This window comes from Maylandia zebra, linkage group LG9 (genome assembly GCF_041146795.1).
Source record: "Maylandia zebra isolate NMK-2024a linkage group LG9, Mzebra_GT3a, whole genome shotgun sequence".
Lineage (NCBI taxonomy): Eukaryota > Metazoa > Chordata > Actinopteri > Cichliformes > Cichlidae > Maylandia > Maylandia zebra.
In genome coordinates, this window is record NC_135175.1 from 6,226,227 (window position 1) to 6,244,959 (window position 18,733).

Below are 18,733 nucleotides of genomic sequence, written 5' to 3' on the forward strand. Positions count from 1 at the left end.
CTGCAAAACCTGTTTGCCCAGCACGGGGATATTGATTTCTATAAGATAAAGCCATAAACATGTTTGTCTGAGTCTTCTATCAAAAGTTACAGCGATTTATATGAAGTTGTTCAAAAACGCTTTATTTCGCCAAGACAATGCGCTTCTCACTGTTACATGCATTTGAATGGGAAACTCGCCTGAAACAAAGTATAGGTTTTCATTATGTGAATAATTTTAAAATCTTAGCTCAAACGGCTGCAAAACCTGTTCTGTTTGCCCAGCACGGGGATATTGAGTTCTATAAGATAAAGCCATAAACATGTTTGTCTGAGTCTTCTATCAAAAGTTACAGCGATTTATATGAAGTTGTTCAAAAACGCTTTATTTCGCCAAGACAATGCGTTTCTCACTGTTACATGCATTTGAATGGGAAACTCGCCTGAGACAAAGTATAGGTTTTCATTATGTGAATAATTTTAAAATCTTAGCTCAAACGGCTGCAAAACCTGTTCTGTTTGCCCAGCACGGGGATATTGAGTTCTATAAGATAAAGCCATAAACATGTTTGTCTGAGTCTTCTATCAAAAGTTACAGCGATTTATATGAAGTTGTTCAAAAACGCTTTATTTCGCCAAGACAATGCGTTTCTCACTGTTACATGCATTTGAATGGGAAACTCGCCTGAGACAAAGTATAGGTTTTCATTATGTGAATAATTTTAAAATCTTAGCTCAAACGGCTGCAAAACCTGTTCTGTTTGCCCAGCACGGGGATATTGAGTTCTATAAGATAAAGCCATAAACATGTTTGTCTGAGTCTTCTATCAAAAGTTACAGCGATTTATATGAAGTTGTTCAAAAACGCTTTATTTCGCCAAGACAATGCGCTTCTCACTGTTACATGCATTTGAATGGGAAACTCGCCTGAAACAAAGTATAGGTTTTCATTATGTGAATAATTTTAAAATCTTAGCTCAAACGGCTGCAAAACCTGTTTGCCCAGCACGGGGATATTGAGTTCTATAAGATAAAGCCATAAACATGTTTGTCTGAGTCTTCTATCAAAAGTTACAGCGATTTATATGAAGTTGTACAAAAACGCTTTATTTCGCCAAGACAGTGTGTTTCTCACTGTTACATGCATTTGAATGGGAAACTCGCCTCAGACAAAGTATAGGTTTTCATTATGTGAATAATTTTAAAATCTTAGCTCAAACGGCTGCAAAACCTGTTCTGTTTGCCCAGCACGGGGATATTGAGTTCTATAAGATAAAGCCATAAACATGTTTGTCTGAGTCTTCTATCAAAAGTTACAGCGATTTATATGAAGTTGTTCAAAAACGCTTTATTTCGCCAAGACAATGCGCTTCTCACTGTTACATGCATTTGAATGGGAAACTCGCCTGAAACAAAGTATAGGTTTTCATTATGTGAATAATTTTAAAATCTTAGCTCAAACGGCTGCAAAACCTGTTTGCCCAGCACGGGGATATTGAGTTCTATAAGATAAAGCCATAAACATGTTTGTCTGAGTCTTCTATCAAAAGTTACAGCGATTTATATGAAGTTGTACAAAAACGCTTTATTTCGCCAAGACAGTGTGTTTCTCACTGTTACATGCATTTGAATGGGAAACTCGCCTCAGACAAAGTATAGGTTTTCATTATGTGAATAATTTTAAAATCTTAGCTCAAACGGCTGCAAAACCTGTTCTGTTTGCCCAGCACGGGGATATTGAGTTCTATAAGATAAAGCCATAAACATGTTTGTCTGAGTCTTCTATCAAAAGTTACAGCGATTTATATGAAGTTGTTCAAAAACGCTTTATTTCGCCAAGACAATGCGCTTCTCACTGTTACATGCATTTGAATGGGAAACTCGCCTGAAACAAAGTATAGGTTTTCATTATGTGAATAATTTTAAAATCTTAGCTCAAACGGCTGCAAAACCTGTTTGCCCAGCACGGGGATATTGAGTTCTATAAGATAAAGCCATAAACATGTTTGTCTGAGTCTTCTATCAAAAGTTACAGCGATTTATATGAAGTTGTTCAAAAACGCTTTATTTCGCCAAGACAGTGTGTTTCTCACTGTTACATGCATTTGAATGGGAAACTCGCCTCAGACAAAGTATAGGTTTTCATTATGTGAATAATTTTAAAATCTTAGCTCAAACGGCTGCAAAACCTGTTCTGTTTGCCCAGCACGGGGATATTGAGTTCTATAAGATAAAGCCATAAACATGTTTGTCTGAGTCTTCTATCAAAAGTTACAGCGATTTATATGAAGTTGTTCAAAAACGCTTTATTTCGCCAAGACAATGCGTTTCTCACTGTTACATGCATTTGAATGGGAAACTCGCCTGAAACAAAGTATAGGTTTTCATTATGTGAATAATTTTAAAATCTTAGCTCAAACGGCTGCAAAACCTGTTTGCCCAGCACGGGGATATTGAGTTCTATAAGATAAAGCCATAAACATGTTTGTCTGAGTCTTCTATCAAAAGTTACAGCGATTTATATGAAGTTGTTCAAAAACGCTTTATTTCGCCAAGACAATGCGTTTCTCACTGTTACATGCATTTGAATGGGAAACTCGCCTGAGACAAAGTATAGGTTTTCATTATGTGAATAATTTTAAAATCTTAGCTCAAACGGCTGCAAAACCTGTTCTGTTTGCCCAGCACGGGGATATTGAGTTCTATAAGATAAAGCCATAAACATGTTTGTCTGAGTCTTCTATCAAAAGTTACAGCGATTTATATGAAGTTGTTCAAAAACGCTTTATTTCGCCAAGACAATGCGTTTCTCACTGTTACATGCATTTGAATGGGAAACTCGCCTGAGACAAAGTATAGGTTTTCATTATGTGAATAATTTTAAAATCTTAGCTCAAACGGCTGCAAAACCTGTTCTGTTTGCCCAGCACGGGGATATTGAGTTCTATAAGATAAAGCCATAAACATGTTTGTCTGAGTCTTCTATCAAAAGTTACAGCGATTTATATGAAGTTGTTCAAAAACGCTTTATTTCGCCAAGACAATGCGCTTCTCACTGTTACATGCATTTGAATGGGAAACTCGCCTGAAACAAAGTATAGGTTTTCATTATGTGAATAATTTTAAAATCTTAGCTCAAACGGCTGCAAAACCTGTTTGCCCAGCACAGGGATATTGAGTTCTATAAGATAAAGCCATAAACATGTTTGTCTGAGTCTTCTATCAAAAGTTACAGCGATTTATATGAAGTTGTTCAAAAACGCTTTATTTCGCCAAGACAATGCGTTTCTCACTGTTGCATGCATTTGAATGGGGAACTCGCCTGAAACAAAGTATAGGTTTTCATTATGTGAATAATTTTAAAATCTTAGCTCAAACGGCTGCAAAACCTGTTCTGTTTGCCCAGCACGGGGATATTGAGTTCTATAAGATAAAGCCATAAAAATGTTTGTCTGAGTCTTCTATCAAAAGTTACAGCGATTTATATGAAGTTGTTCAAAAACGCTTTATTTCGCCAAGACAATGCGTTTCTCACTGTTACATGCATTTGAATGGGAAACGCGCCTGAAACAAAGTATAGGTTTTCATTATGTGAATAATTTTAAAATCTTAGCTCAAACGGCTGCAAAACCTGTTTGCCCAGCACGGGGATATTGAGTTCTATAAGATAAAGCCATAAACATGTTTGTCTGAGTCTTCTATCAAAAGTTACAGCGATTTATATGAAGTTGTTCAAAAACGCTTTATTTCGCCAAGACAATGCGTTTCTCACTGTTACATGCATTTGAATGGGAAACTCGCCTGAGACAAAGTATAGGTTTTCATTATGTGAATAATTTTAAAATCTTAGCTCAAACGGCTGCAAAACCTGTTCTGTTTGCCCAGCACGGGGATATTGAGTTCTATAAGATAAAGCCATAAACATGTTTGTCTGAGTCTTCTATCAAAAGTTACAGCGATTTATATGAAGTTGTTCAAAAACGCTTTATTTCGCCAAGACAATGCGCTTCTCACTGTTACATGCATTTGAATGGGAAACTCGCCTGAAACAAAGTATAGGTTTTCATTATGTGAATAAATTTAAAATATTAGCTCAAACGGCTGCAAAACCTGTTTGCCCAGCACAGGGATATTGAGTTCTATAAGATAAAGCCATAAACATGTTTGTCTGAGTCTTCTATCAAAAGTTACAGCGATTTATATGAAGTTGTTCAAAAACGCTTTATTTCGCCAAGACAATGCGTTTCTCACTGTTGCATGCATTTGAATGGGGAACTCGCCTGAAACAAAGTATAGGTTTTCATTATGTGAATAATTTTAAAATCTTAGCTCAAACGGCTGCAAAACCTGTTTGCCCAGCACGGGGATATTGATTTCTATAAGATAAAGCCATAAACATGTTTGTCTGAGTCTTCTATCAAAAGTTACAGCGATTTATATGAAGTTGTTCAAAAACGCTTTATTTCGCCAAGACAATGCGCTTCTCACTGTTACATGCATTTGAATGGGAAACTCGCCTGAAACAAAGTATAGGTTTTCATTATGTGAATAATTTTAAAATCTTAGCTCAAACGGCTGCAAAACCTGTTCTGTTTGCCCAGCACGGGGATATTGAGTTCTATAAGATAAAGCCATAAACATGTTTGTCTGAGTCTTCTATCAAAAGTTACAGCGATTTATATGAAGTTGTTCAAAAACGCTTTATTTCGCCAAGACAATGCGTTTCTCACTGTTACATGCATTTGAATGGGAAACTCGCCTGAGACAAAGTATAGGTTTTCATTATGTGAATAATTTTAAAATCTTAGCTCAAACGGCTGCAAAACCTGTTCTGTTTGCCCAGCACGGGGATATTGAGTTCTATAAGATAAAGCCATAAACATGTTTGTCTGAGTCTTCTATCAAAAGTTACAGCGATTTATATGAAGTTGTTCAAAAACGCTTTATTTCGCCAAGACAATGCGTTTCTCACTGTTACATGCATTTGAATGGGAAACTCGCCTGAGACAAAGTATAGGTTTTCATTATGTGAATAATTTTAAAATCTTAGCTCAAACGGCTGCAAAACCTGTTCTGTTTGCCCAGCACGGGGATATTGAGTTCTATAAGATAAAGCCATAAACATGTTTGTCTGAGTCTTCTATCAAAAGTTACAGCGATTTATATGAAGTTGTTCAAAAACGCTTTATTTCGCCAAGACAATGCGCTTCTCACTGTTACATGCATTTGAATGGGAAACTCGCCTGAAACAAAGTATAGGTTTTCATTATGTGAATAATTTTAAAATCTTAGCTCAAACGGCTGCAAAACCTGTTTGCCCAGCACAGGGATATTGAGTTCTATAAGATAAAGCCATAAACATGTTTGTCTGAGTCTTCTATCAAAAGTTACAGCGATTTATATGAAGTTGTTCAAAAACGCTTTATTTCGCCAAGACAATGCGTTTCTCACTGTTGCATGCATTTGAATGGGGAACTCGCCTGAAACAAAGTATAGGTTTTCATTATGTGAATAATTTTAAAATCTTAGCTCAAACGGCTGCAAAACCTGTTTGCCCAGCACGGGGATATTGAGTTCTATAAGATAAAGCCATAAACATGTTTGTCTGAGTCTTCTATCAAAAGTTACAGCGATTTATATGAAGTTGTACAAAAACGCTTTATTTCGCCAAGACAGTGTGTTTCTCACTGTTACATGCATTTGAATGGGAAACTCGCCTGAGACAAAGTATAGGTTTTCATTATGTGAATAATTTTAAAATCTTAGCTCAAACGGCTGCAAAACCTGTTCTGTTTGCCCAGCACGGGGATATTGAGTTCTATAAGATAAAGCCATAAACATGTTTGTCTGAGTCTTCTATCAAAAGTTACAGCGATTTATATGAAGTTGTTCAAAAACGCTTTATTTCGCCAAGACAATGCGTTTCTCACTGTTACATGCATTTGAATGGGAAACTCGCCTGAAACAAAGTATAGGTTTTCATTATGTGAATAATTTTAAAATCTTAGCTCAAACGGCTGCAAAACCTGTTTGCCCAGCACGGGGATATTGAGTTCTATAAGATAAAGCCATAAACATGTTTGTCTGAGTCTTCTATCAAAAGTTACAGCGATTTATATGAAGTTGTTCAAAAACGCTTTATTTCGCCAAGACAGTGTGTTTCTCACTGTTACATGCATTTGAATGGGAAACTCGCCTGAAACAAAGTATAGGTTTTCATTATGTGAATAATTTTAAAATCTTAGCTCAAACGGCTGCAAAACCTGTTCTGTTTGCCCAGCACGGGGATATTGAGTTCTATAAGATAAAGCCATAAACATGTTTGTCTGAGTCTTCTATCAAAAGTTACAGCGATTTATATGAAGTTGTTCAAAAACGCTTTATTTCGCCAAGACAATGCGTTTCTCACTGTTACATGCATTTGAATGGGAAACTCGCCTGAAACAAAGTATAGGTTTTCATTATGTGAATAATTTTAAAATCTTAGCTCAAACGGCTGCAAAACCTGTTTGCCCAGCACGGGGATATTGAGTTCTATAAGATAAAGCCATAAACATGTTTGTCTGAGTCTTCTATCAAAAGTTACAGCGATTTATATGAAGTTGTTCAAAAACGCTTTATTTCGCCAAGACAGTGCGTTTCTCACTGTTACATGCATTTGAATGGGGAACTCGCCTGAAACAAAGTATAGGTTTTCATTATGTGAATAATTTTAAAATCTTAGCTCAAACGGCTGCAAAACCTGTTTGCCCAGCACGGGGATATTGAGTTCTATAAGATAAAGCCATAAACATGTTTGTCTGAGTCTTCTATCAAAAGTTACAGCGATTTATATGAAGTTGTTCAAAAACGCTTTATTTCGCCAAGACAGTGTGTTTCTCACTGTTACATGCATTTGAATGGGAAACTCGCCTGAAACAAAGTATAGGTTTTCATTATGTGAATAATTTTAAAATCTTAGCTCAAACGGCTGCAAAACCTGTTCTGTTTGCCCAGCACGGGGATATTGAGTTCTATAAGATAAAGCCATAAACATGTTTGTCTGAGTCTTCTATCAAAAGTTACAGCGATTTATATGAAGTTGTTCAAAAACGCTTTATTTCGCCAAGACAATGCGTTTCTCACTGTTACATGCATTTGAATGGGAAACTCGCCTGAAACAAAGTATAGGTTTTCATTATGTGAATAATTTTAAAATCTTAGCTCAAACGGCTGCAAAACCTGTTTGCCCAGCACGGGGATATTGAGTTCTATAAGATAAAGCCATAAACATGTTTGTCTGAGTCTTCTATCAAAAGTTACAGCGATTTATATGAAGTTGTTCAAAAACGCTTTATTTCGCCAAGACAATGCGCTTCTCACTGTTGCATGCATTTGAATGGGGAACTCGCCTGAAACAAAGTATAGGTTTTCATTATGTGAATAATTTTAAAATCTTAGCTCAAACGGCTGCAAAACCTGTTTGCCCAGCACGGGGATATGGAGTTCTATAAGATAAAGCCATAAACATGTTTGTCTGAGTCTTCTATCAAAAGTTACAGCGATTTATATGAAGTTGTTCAGAAACGCTTTATTTCGCCAAGACAATGCGTTTCTCACTGTTACATGCATTTGAATGGGAAACTCGCCTGAAACAAAGTATAGGTTTTCATTATGTGAATAATTTTAAAATCTTAGCTCAAACGGCTGCAAAACCTGTTTGCCCAGCACGGGGATATTGAGTTCTATAAGATAAAGCCATAAACATGTTTGTCTGAGTCTTCTATCAAAAGTTACAGCGATTTATATGAAGTTGTTCAAAAACGCTTTATTTCGCCAAGACAGTGCGTTTCTCACTGTTGCATGCATTTGAATGGGGAACTCGCCTGAAACAAAGTATAGGTTTTCATTATGTGAATAATTTTAAAATCTTAGCTCAAACGGCTGCAAAACCTGTTTGCCCAGCACGGGGATATTGAGTTCTATAAGATAAAGCCATAAACATGTTTGTCTGAGTCTTCTATCAAAAGTTACAGCGATTTATATGAAGTTGTTCAAAAACGCTTTATTTCGCCAAGACAATGCGTTTCTCACTGTTACATGCATTTGAATGGGAAACTCGCCTGAAACAAAGTATAGGTTTTCATTATGTGAATAATTTTAAAATCTTAGCTCAAACGGCTGCAAAACCTGTTTGCCCAGCACGGGGATATTGAGTTCTATAAGATAAAGCCATAAACATGTTTGTCTGAGTCTTCTATCAAAAGTTACAGCGATTTATATGAAGTTGTTCAAAAACGCTTTATTTCGCCAAGACAGTGCGTTTCTCACTGTTACATGCATTTGAATGGGGAACTCGCCTGAAACAAAGTATAGGTTTTCATTATGTGAATAATTTTAAAATCTTAGCTCAAACGGCTGCAAAACCTGTTTGCCCAGCACGGGGATATTGAGTTCTATAAGATAAAGCCATAAACATGTTTGTCTGAGTCTTCTATCAAAAGTTACAGCGATTTATATGAAGTTGTTCAAAAACGCTTTATTTCGCCAAGACAGTGTGTTTCTCACTGTTACATGCATTTGAATGGGAAACTCGCCTGAAACAAAGTATAGGTTTTCATTATGTGAATAATTTTAAAATCTTAGCTCAAACGGCTGCAAAACCTGTTCTGTTTGCCCAGCACGGGGATATTGAGTTCTATAAGATAAAGCCATAAACATGTTTGTCTGAGTCTTCTATCAAAAGTTACAGCGATTTATATGAAGTTGTTCAAAAACGCTTTATTTCGCCAAGACAATGCGTTTCTCACTGTTACATGCATTTGAATGGGAAACTCGCCTGAAACAAAGTATAGGTTTTCATTATGTGAATAATTTTAAAATCTTAGCTCAAACGGCTGCAAAACCTGTTTGCCCAGCACGGGGATATTGAGTTCTATAAGATAAAGCCATAAACATGTTTGTCTGAGTCTTCTATCAAAAGTTACAGCGATTTATATGAAGTTGTTCAAAAACGCTTTATTTCGCCAAGACAATGCGCTTCTCACTGTTGCATGCATTTGAATGGGGAACTCGCCTGAAACAAAGTATAGGTTTTCATTATGTGAATAATTTTAAAATCTTAGCTCAAACGGCTGCAAAACCTGTTTGCCCAGCACGGGGATATGGAGTTCTATAAGATAAAGCCATAAACATGTTTGTCTGAGTCTTCTATCAAAAGTTACAGCGATTTATATGAAGTTGTTCAGAAACGCTTTATTTCGCCAAGACAATGCGTTTCTCACTGTTACATGCATTTGAATGGGAAACTCGCCTGAAACAAAGTATAGGTTTTCATTATGTGAATAATTTTAAAATCTTAGCTCAAACGGCTGCAAAACCTGTTTGCCCAGCACGGGGATATTGAGTTCTATAAGATAAAGCCATAAACATGTTTGTCTGAGTCTTCTATCAAAAGTTACAGCGATTTATATGAAGTTGTTCAAAAACGCTTTATTTCGCCAAGACAGTGCGTTTCTCACTGTTGCATGCATTTGAATGGGGAACTCGCCTGAAACAAAGTATAGGTTTTCATTATGTGAATAATTTTAAAATCTTAGCTCAAACGGCTGCAAAACCTGTTTGCCCAGCACGGGGATATTGAGTTCTATAAGATAAAGCCATAAACATGTTTGTCTGAGTCTTCTATCAAAAGTTACAGCGATTTATATGAAGTTGTTCAAAAACGCTTTATTTCGCCAAGACAGTGCGTTTCTCACTGTTGCATGCATTTGAATGGGGAACTCGCCTGAAACAAAGTATAGGTTTTCATTATGTGAATAATTTTAAAATCTTAGCTCAAACGGCTGCAAAACCTGTTTGCCCAGCACGGGGATATTGAGTTCTATAAGATAAAGCCATAAACATGTTTGTCTGAGTCTTCTATCAAAAGTTACAGCGATTTATATGAAGTTGTTCAAAAACGCTTTATTTCGCCAAGACAATGCGTTTCTCACTGTTACATGCATTTGAATGGGAAACTCGCCTGAAACAAAGTATAGGTTTTCATTATGTGAATAATTTTAAAATCTTAGCTCAAACGGCTGCAAAACCTGTTTGCCCAGCACGGGGATATTGAGTTCTATAAGATAAAGCCATAAACATGTTTGTCTGAGTCTTCTATCAAAAGTTACAGCGATTTATATGAAGTTGTTCAAAAACGCTTTATTTCGCCAAGACAATGCGTTTCTCACTGTTACATGCATTTGAATGGGAAACTCGCCTGAGACAAAGTATAGGTTTTCATTATGTGAATAATTTTAAAATCTTAGCTCAAACGGCTGCAAAACCTGTTCTGTTTGCCCAGCACGGGGATATTGAGTTCTATAAGATAAAGCCATAAACATGTTTGTCTGAGTCTTCTATCAAAAGTTACAGCGATTTATATGAAGTTGTTCAAAAACGCTTTATTTCGCCAAGACAATGCGTTTCTCACTGTTACATGCATTTGAATGGGAAACTCGCCTGAGACAAAGTATAGGTTTTCATTATGTGAATAATTTTAAAATCTTAGCTCAAACGGCTGCAAAACCTGTTCTGTTTGCCCAGCACGGGGATATTGAGTTCTATAAGATAAAGCCATAAACATGTTTGTCTGAGTCTTCTATCAAAAGTTACAGCGATTTATATGAAGTTGTTCAAAAACGCTTTATTTCGCCAAGACAATGCGCTTCTCACTGTTACATGCATTTGAATGGGAAACTCGCCTGAAACAAAGTATAGGTTTTCATTATGTGAATAATTTTAAAATCTTAGCTCAAACGGCTGCAAAACCTGTTTGCCCAGCACAGGGATATTGAGTTCTATAAGATAAAGCCATAAACATGTTTGTCTGAGTCTTCTATCAAAAGTTACAGCGATTTATATGAAGTTGTTCAAAAACGCTTTATTTCGCCAAGACAATGCGTTTCTCACTGTTGCATGCATTTGAATGGGGAACTCGCCTGAAACAAAGTATAGGTTTTCATTATGTGAATAATTTTAAAATCTTAGCTCAAACGGCTGCAAAACCTGTTCTGTTTGCCCAGCACGGGGATATTGAGTTCTATAAGATAAAGCCATAAAAATGTTTGTCTGAGTCTTCTATCAAAAGTTACAGCGATTTATATGAAGTTGTTCAAAAACGCTTTATTTCGCCAAGACAATGCGTTTCTCACTGTTACATGCATTTGAATGGGAAACTCGCCTGAAACAAAGTATAGGTTTTCATTATGTGAATAATTTTAAAATCTTAGCTCAAACGGCTGCAAAACCTGTTTGCCCAGCACGGGGATATTGAGTTCTATAAGATAAAGCCATAAACATGTTTGTCTGAGTCTTCTATCAAAAGTTACAGCGATTTATATGAAGTTGTTCAAAAACGCTTTATTTCGCCAAGACAATGCGTTTCTCACTGTTACATGCATTTGAATGGGAAACTCGCCTGAGACAAAGTATAGGTTTTCATTATGTGAATAATTTTAAAATCTTAGCTCAAACGGCTGCAAAACCTGTTCTGTTTGCCCAGCACGGGGATATTGAGTTCTATAAGATAAAGCCATAAACATGTTTGTCTGAGTCTTCTATCAAAAGTTACAGCGATTTATATGAAGTTGTTCAAAAACGCTTTATTTCGCCAAGACAATGCGCTTCTCACTGTTACATGCATTTGAATGGGAAACTCGCCTGAAACAAAGTATAGGTTTTCATTATGTGAATAATTTTAAAATCTTAGCTCAAACGGCTGCAAAACCTGTTTGCCCAGCACAGGGATATTGAGTTCTATAAGATAAAGCCATAAACATGTTTGTCTGAGTCTTCTATCAAAAGTTACAGCGATTTATATGAAGTTGTTCAAAAACGCTTTATTTCGCCAAGACAATGCGTTTCTCACTGTTGCATGCATTTGAATGGGGAACTCGCCTGAAACAAAGTATAGGTTTTCATTATGTGAATAATTTTAAAATCTTAGCTCAAACGGCTGCAAAACCTGTTCTGTTTGCCCAGCACGGGGATATTGAGTTCTATAAGATAAAGCCATAAAAATGTTTGTCTGAGTCTTCTATCAAAAGTTACAGCGATTTATATGAAGTTGTTCAAAAACGCTTTATTTCGCCAAGACAATGCGTTTCTCACTGTTACATGCATTTGAATGGGAAACTCGCCTGAAACAAAGTATAGGTTTTCATTATGTGAATAATTTTAAAATCTTAGCTCAAACGGCTGCAAAACCTGTTTGCCCAGCACGGGGATATTGAGTTCTATAAGATAAAGCCATAAACATGTTTGTCTGAGTCTTCTATCAAAAGTTACAGCGATTTATATGAAGTTGTTCAAAAACGCTTTATTTCGCCAAGACAATGCGTTTCTCACTGTTACATGCATTTGAATGGGAAACTCGCCTGAGACAAAGTATAGGTTTTCATTATGTGAATAATTTTAAAATCTTAGCTCAAACGGCTGCAAAACCTGTTCTGTTTGCCCAGCACGGGGATATTGAGTTCTATAAGATAAAGCCATAAACATGTTTGTCTGAGTCTTCTATCAAAAGTTACAGCGATTTATATGAAGTTGTTCAAAAACGCTTTATTTCGCCAAGACAATGCGCTTCTCACTGTTACATGCATTTGAATGGGAAACTCGCCTGAAACAAAGTATAGGTTTTCATTATGTGAATCATTTTAAAATCTTAGCTCAAACGGCTGCAAAACCTGTTTGCCCAGCACAGGGATATTGAGTTCTATAAGATAAAGCCATAAACATGTTTGTCTGAGTCTTCTATCAAAAGTTACAGCGATTTATATGAAGTTGTTCAAAAACGCTTTATTTCGCCAAGACAATGCGTTTCTCACTGTTGCATGCATTTGAATGGGGAACTCGCCTGAAACAAAGTATAGGTTTTCATTATGTGAATAATTTTAAAATCTTAGCTCAAACGGCTGCAAAACCTGTTTGCCCAGCACGGGGATATTGATTTCTATAAGATAAAGCCATAAACATGTTTGTCTGAGTCTTCTATCAAAAGTTACAGCGATTTATATGAAGTTGTTCAAAAACGCTTTATTTCGCCAAGACAATGCGCTTCTCACTGTTACATGCATTTGAATGGGAAACTCGCCTGAAACAAAGTATAGGTTTTCATTATGTGAATAATTTTAAAATCTTAGCTCAAACGGCTGCAAAACCTGTTCTGTTTGCCCAGCACGGGGATATTGAGTTCTATAAGATAAAGCCATAAACATGTTTGTCTGAGTCTTCTATCAAAAGTTACAGCGATTTATATGAAGTTGTTCAAAAACGCTTTATTTCGCCAAGACAATGCGTTTCTCACTGTTACATGCATTTGAATGGGAAACTCGCCTGAGACAAAGTATAGGTTTTCATTATGTGAATAATTTTAAAATCTTAGCTCAAACGGCTGCAAAACCTGTTCTGTTTGCCCAGCACGGGGATATTGAGTTCTATAAGATAAAGCCATAAACATGTTTGTCTGAGTCTTCTATCAAAAGTTACAGCGATTTATATGAAGTTGTTCAAAAACGCTTTATTTCGCCAAGACAATGCGTTTCTCACTGTTACATGCATTTGAATGGGAAACTCGCCTGAGACAAAGTATAGGTTTTCATTATGTGAATAATTTTAAAATCTTAGCTCAAACGGCTGCAAAACCTGTTCTGTTTGCCCAGCACGGGGATATTGAGTTCTATAAGATAAAGCCATAAACATGTTTGTCTGAGTCTTCTATCAAAAGTTACAGCGATTTATATGAAGTTGTTCAAAAACGCTTTATTTCGCCAAGACAATGCGCTTCTCACTGTTACATGCATTTGAATGGGAAACTCGCCTGAAACAAAGTATAGGTTTTCATTATGTGAATAATTTTAAAATCTTAGCTCAAACGGCTGCAAAACCTGTTTGCCCAGCACAGGGATATTGAGTTCTATAAGATAAAGCCATAAACATGTTTGTCTGAGTCTTCTATCAAAAGTTACAGCGATTTATATGAAGTTGTTCAAAAACGCTTTATTTCGCCAAGACAATGCGTTTCTCACTGTTGCATGCATTTGAATGGGGAACTCGCCTGAAACAAAGTATAGGTTTTCATTATGTGAATAATTTTAAAATCTTAGCTCAAACGGCTGCAAAACCTGTTTGCCCAGCACGGGGATATTGAGTTCTATAAGATAAAGCCATAAACATGTTTGTCTGAGTCTTCTATCAAAAGTTACAGCGATTTATATGAAGTTGTACAAAAACGCTTTATTTCGCCAAGACAGTGTGTTTCTCACTGTTACATGCATTTGAATGGGAAACTCGCCTGAGACAAAGTATAGGTTTTCATTATGTGAATAATTTTAAAATCTTAGCTCAAACGGCTGCAAAACCTGTTCTGTTTGCCCAGCACGGGGATATTGAGTTCTATAAGATAAAGCCATAAACATGTTTGTCTGAGTCTTCTATCAAAAGTTACAGCGATTTATATGAAGTTGTTCAAAAACGCTTTATTTCGCCAAGACAATGCGTTTCTCACTGTTACATGCATTTGAATGGGAAACTCGCCTGAAACAAAGTATAGGTTTTCATTATGTGAATAATTTTAAAATCTTAGCTCAAACGGCTGCAAAACCTGTTTGCCCAGCACGGGGATATTGATTTCTATAAGATAAAGCCATAAACATGTTTGTCTGAGTCTTCTATCAAAAGTTACAGCGATTTATATGAAGTTGTTCAAAAACGCTTTATTTCGCCAAGACAATGCGCTTCTCACTGTTACATGCATTTGAATGGGAAACTCGCCTGAAACAAAGTATAGGTTTTCATTATGTGAATAATTTTAAAATCTTAGCTCAAACGGCTGCAAAACCTGTTCTGTTTGCCCAGCACGGGGATATTGAGTTCTATAAGATAAAGCCATAAACATGTTTGTCTGAGTCTTCTATCAAAAGTTACAGCGATTTATATGAAGTTGTTCAAAAACGCTTTATTTCGCCAAGACAATGCGTTTCTCACTGTTACATGCATTTGAATGGGAAACTCGCCTGAGACAAAGTATAGGTTTTCATTATGTGAATAATTTTAAAATCTTAGCTCAAACGGCTGCAAAACCTGTTCTGTTTGCCCAGCACGGGGATATTGAGTTCTATAAGATAAAGCCATAAACATGTTTGTCTGAGTCTTCTATCAAAAGTTACAGCGATTTATATGAAGTTGTTCAAAAACGCTTTATTTCGCCAAGACAATGCGCTTCTCACTGTTACATGCATTTGAATGGGAAACTCGCCTGAAACAAAGTATAGGTTTTCATTATGTGAATAATTTTAAAATCTTAGCTCAAACGGCTGCAAAACCTGTTTGCCCAGCACAGGGATATTGAGTTCTATAAGATAAAGCCATAAACATGTTTGTCTGAGTCTTCTATCAAAAGTTACAGCGATTTATATGAAGTTGTTCAAAAACGCTTTATTTCGCCAAGACAATGCGTTTCTCACTGTTGCATGCATTTGAATGGGGAACTCGCCTGAAACAAAGTATAGGTTTTCATTATGTGAATAATTTTAAAATCTTAGCTCAAACGGCTGCAAAACCTGTTTGCCCAGCACGGGGATATTGAGTTCTATAAGATAAAGCCATAAACATGTTTGTCTGAGTCTTCTATCAAAAGTTACAGCGATTTATATGAAGTTGTACAAAAACGCTTTATTTCGCCAAGACAGTGTGTTTCTCACTGTTACATGCATTTGAATGGGAAACTCGCCTGAGACAAAGTATAGGTTTTCATTATGTGAATAATTTTAAAATCTTAGCTCAAACGGCTGCAAAACCTGTTCTGTTTGCCCAGCACGGGGATATTGAGTTCTATAAGATAAAGCCATAAACATGTTTGTCTGAGTCTTCTATCAAAAGTTACAGCGATTTATATGAAGTTGTTCAAAAACGCTTTATTTCGCCAAGACAATGCGTTTCTCACTGTTACATGCATTTGAATGGGAAACTCGCCTGAAACAAAGTATAGGTTTTCATTATGTGAATAATTTTAAAATCTTAGCTCAAACGGCTGCAAAACCTGTTTGCCCAGCACGGGGATATTGAGTTCTATAAGATAAAGCCATAAACATGTTTGTCTGAGTCTTCTATCAAAAGTTACAGCGATTTATATGAAGTTGTTCAAAAACGCTTTATTTCGCCAAGACAGTGCGTTTCTCACTGTTACATGCATTTGAATGGGGAACTCGCCTGAAACAAAGTATAGGTTTTCATTATGTGAATAATTTTAAAATCTTAGCTCAAACGGCTGCAAAACCTGTTTGCCCAGCACGGGGATATTGAGTTCTATAAGATAAAGCCATAAACATGTTTGTCTGAGTCTTCTATCAAAAGTTACAGCGATTTATATGAAGTTGTTCAAAAACGCTTTATTTCGCCAAGACAGTGTGTTTCTCACTGTTACATGCATTTGAATGGGAAACTCGCCTGAAACAAAGTATAGGTTTTCATTATGTGAATAATTTTAAAATCTTAGCTCAAACGGCTGCAAAACCTGTTCTGTTTGCCCAGCACGGGGATATTGAGTTCTATAAGATAAAGCCATAAACACGTTTGTCTGAGTCTTCTATCAAAAGTTACAGCGATTTATATGAAGTTGTTCAAAAACGCTTTATTTCGCCAAGACAGTGTGTTTCTCACTGTTACATGCATTTGAATGGGAAACTCGCCTGAAACAAAGTATAGGTTTTCATTATGTGAATAATTTTAAAATCTTAGCTCAAACGGCTGCAAAACCTGTTTGCCCAGCACGGGGATATTGAGTTCTATAAGATAAAGCCATAAACATGTTTGTCTGAGTCTTCTATCAAAAGTTACAGCGATTTATATGAAGTTGTTCAAAAACGCTTTATTTCGCCAAGACAATGCGCTTCTCACTGTTGCATGCATTTGAATGGGGAACTCGCCTGAAACAAAGTATAGGTTTTCATTATGTGAATAATTTTAAAATCTTAGCTCAAACGGCTGCAAAACCTGTTTGCCCAGCACGGGGATATGGAGTTCTATAAGATAAAGCCATAAACATGTTTGTCTGAGTCTTCTATCAAAAGTTACAGCGATTTATATGAAGTTGTTCAGAAACGCTTTATTTCGCCAAGACAATGCGTTTCTCACTGTTACATGCATTTGAATGGGAAACTCGCCTGAAACAAAGTATAGGTTTTCATTATGTGAATAATTTTAAAATCTTAGCTCAAACGGCTGCAAAACCTGTTTGCCCAGCACGGGGATATTGAGTTCTATAAGATAAAGCCATAAACATGTTTGTCTGAGTCTTCTATCAAAAGTTACAGCGATTTATATGAAGTTGTTCAAAAACGCTTTATTTCGCCAAGACAGTGCGTTTCTCACTGTTGCATGCATTTGAATGGGGAACTCGCCTGAAACAAAGTATAGGTTTTCATTATGTGAATAATTTTAAAATCTTAGCTCAAACGGCTGCAAAACCTGTTTGCCCAGCACGGGGATATTGAGTTCTATAAGATAAAGCCATAAACATGTTTGTCTGAGTCTTCTATCAAAAGTTACAGCGATTTATATGAAGTTGTTCAAAAACGCTTTATTTCGCCAAGACAGTGCGTTTCTCACTGTTGCATGCATTTGAATGGGGAACTCGCCTGAAACAAAGTATAGGTTTTCATTATGTGAATAATTTTAAAATCTTAGCTCAAACGGCTGCAAAACCTGTTTGCCCAGCACGGGGATATTGAGTTCTATAAGATAAAGCCATAAACATGTTTGTCTGAGTCTTCTATCAAAAGTTACAGCGATTTATATGAAGTTGTTCAAAAACGCTTTATTTCGCCAAGACAATGCGTTTCTCACTGTTACATGCATTTGAATGGGAAACTCGCCTGAAACAAAGTATAGGTTTTCATTATGTGAATAATTTTAAAATCTTAGCTCAAACTGCTGCAAAACCTGTTTGCCCAGCACGGGGACATTGAGTTCTATAAGATAAAGTCATGAATACTATATCTGAATCTTCTATCAAAAGTTACAGCTATTTATATGAAGTTGTACAAAAACGCTTTATTTTGTCAAGACAGTGGGTTTTAGAGTCTTTATCATTAAATCTCTGGTTGATCTCTGGATGATCTGATCCATCAAACCCCCAGCAGGTGAACTTTATTCATGACATAACACCGCAACAATGTAAAAAATTAAACAGCAACAGTCTAAATGTAAAGTGCATTCTAAAGTCCTCTTCAATAAATTGTATGCAAAGAGTCATTCAGGTCACTACAGAACCCAGAGTCTTCATCATTAAATCTCTGGTTGCTTCATTTTTTCTATCCTATATCAGATATTTTAAAGGTTAGCTTAGGTAAAGTTCCATTCTCATGGTGAGGCAAAGTGCTTTATGTGTGTGTGTGCGTGTCATGAACGGCTATAAAAGGCCTATAATTAAAGAACAAAGCGGGGTTTGAGTTCGAGTTGCGGCAGACTGTCACTACTTGTAAATGGAACGCAGCCTTCCTACGGCGGACAGCTAATAACAGGAATCGGACGCGGTCCAGCCAAGTCCACAGCAACCACCATAGCAACCGCCTAGCATGACCTTAAAAACATATTCTGTCTTCATAACTATCAAAATCGTGAAATGATTTGCAAAGTGTGAAAGTGTTACAGCTGCAGAGAGCTATGGCGGTATCTATGGAAGCTGTTTACATAGCTAATAATATACGATGTAACCATGGAGACAGTCAGTCACT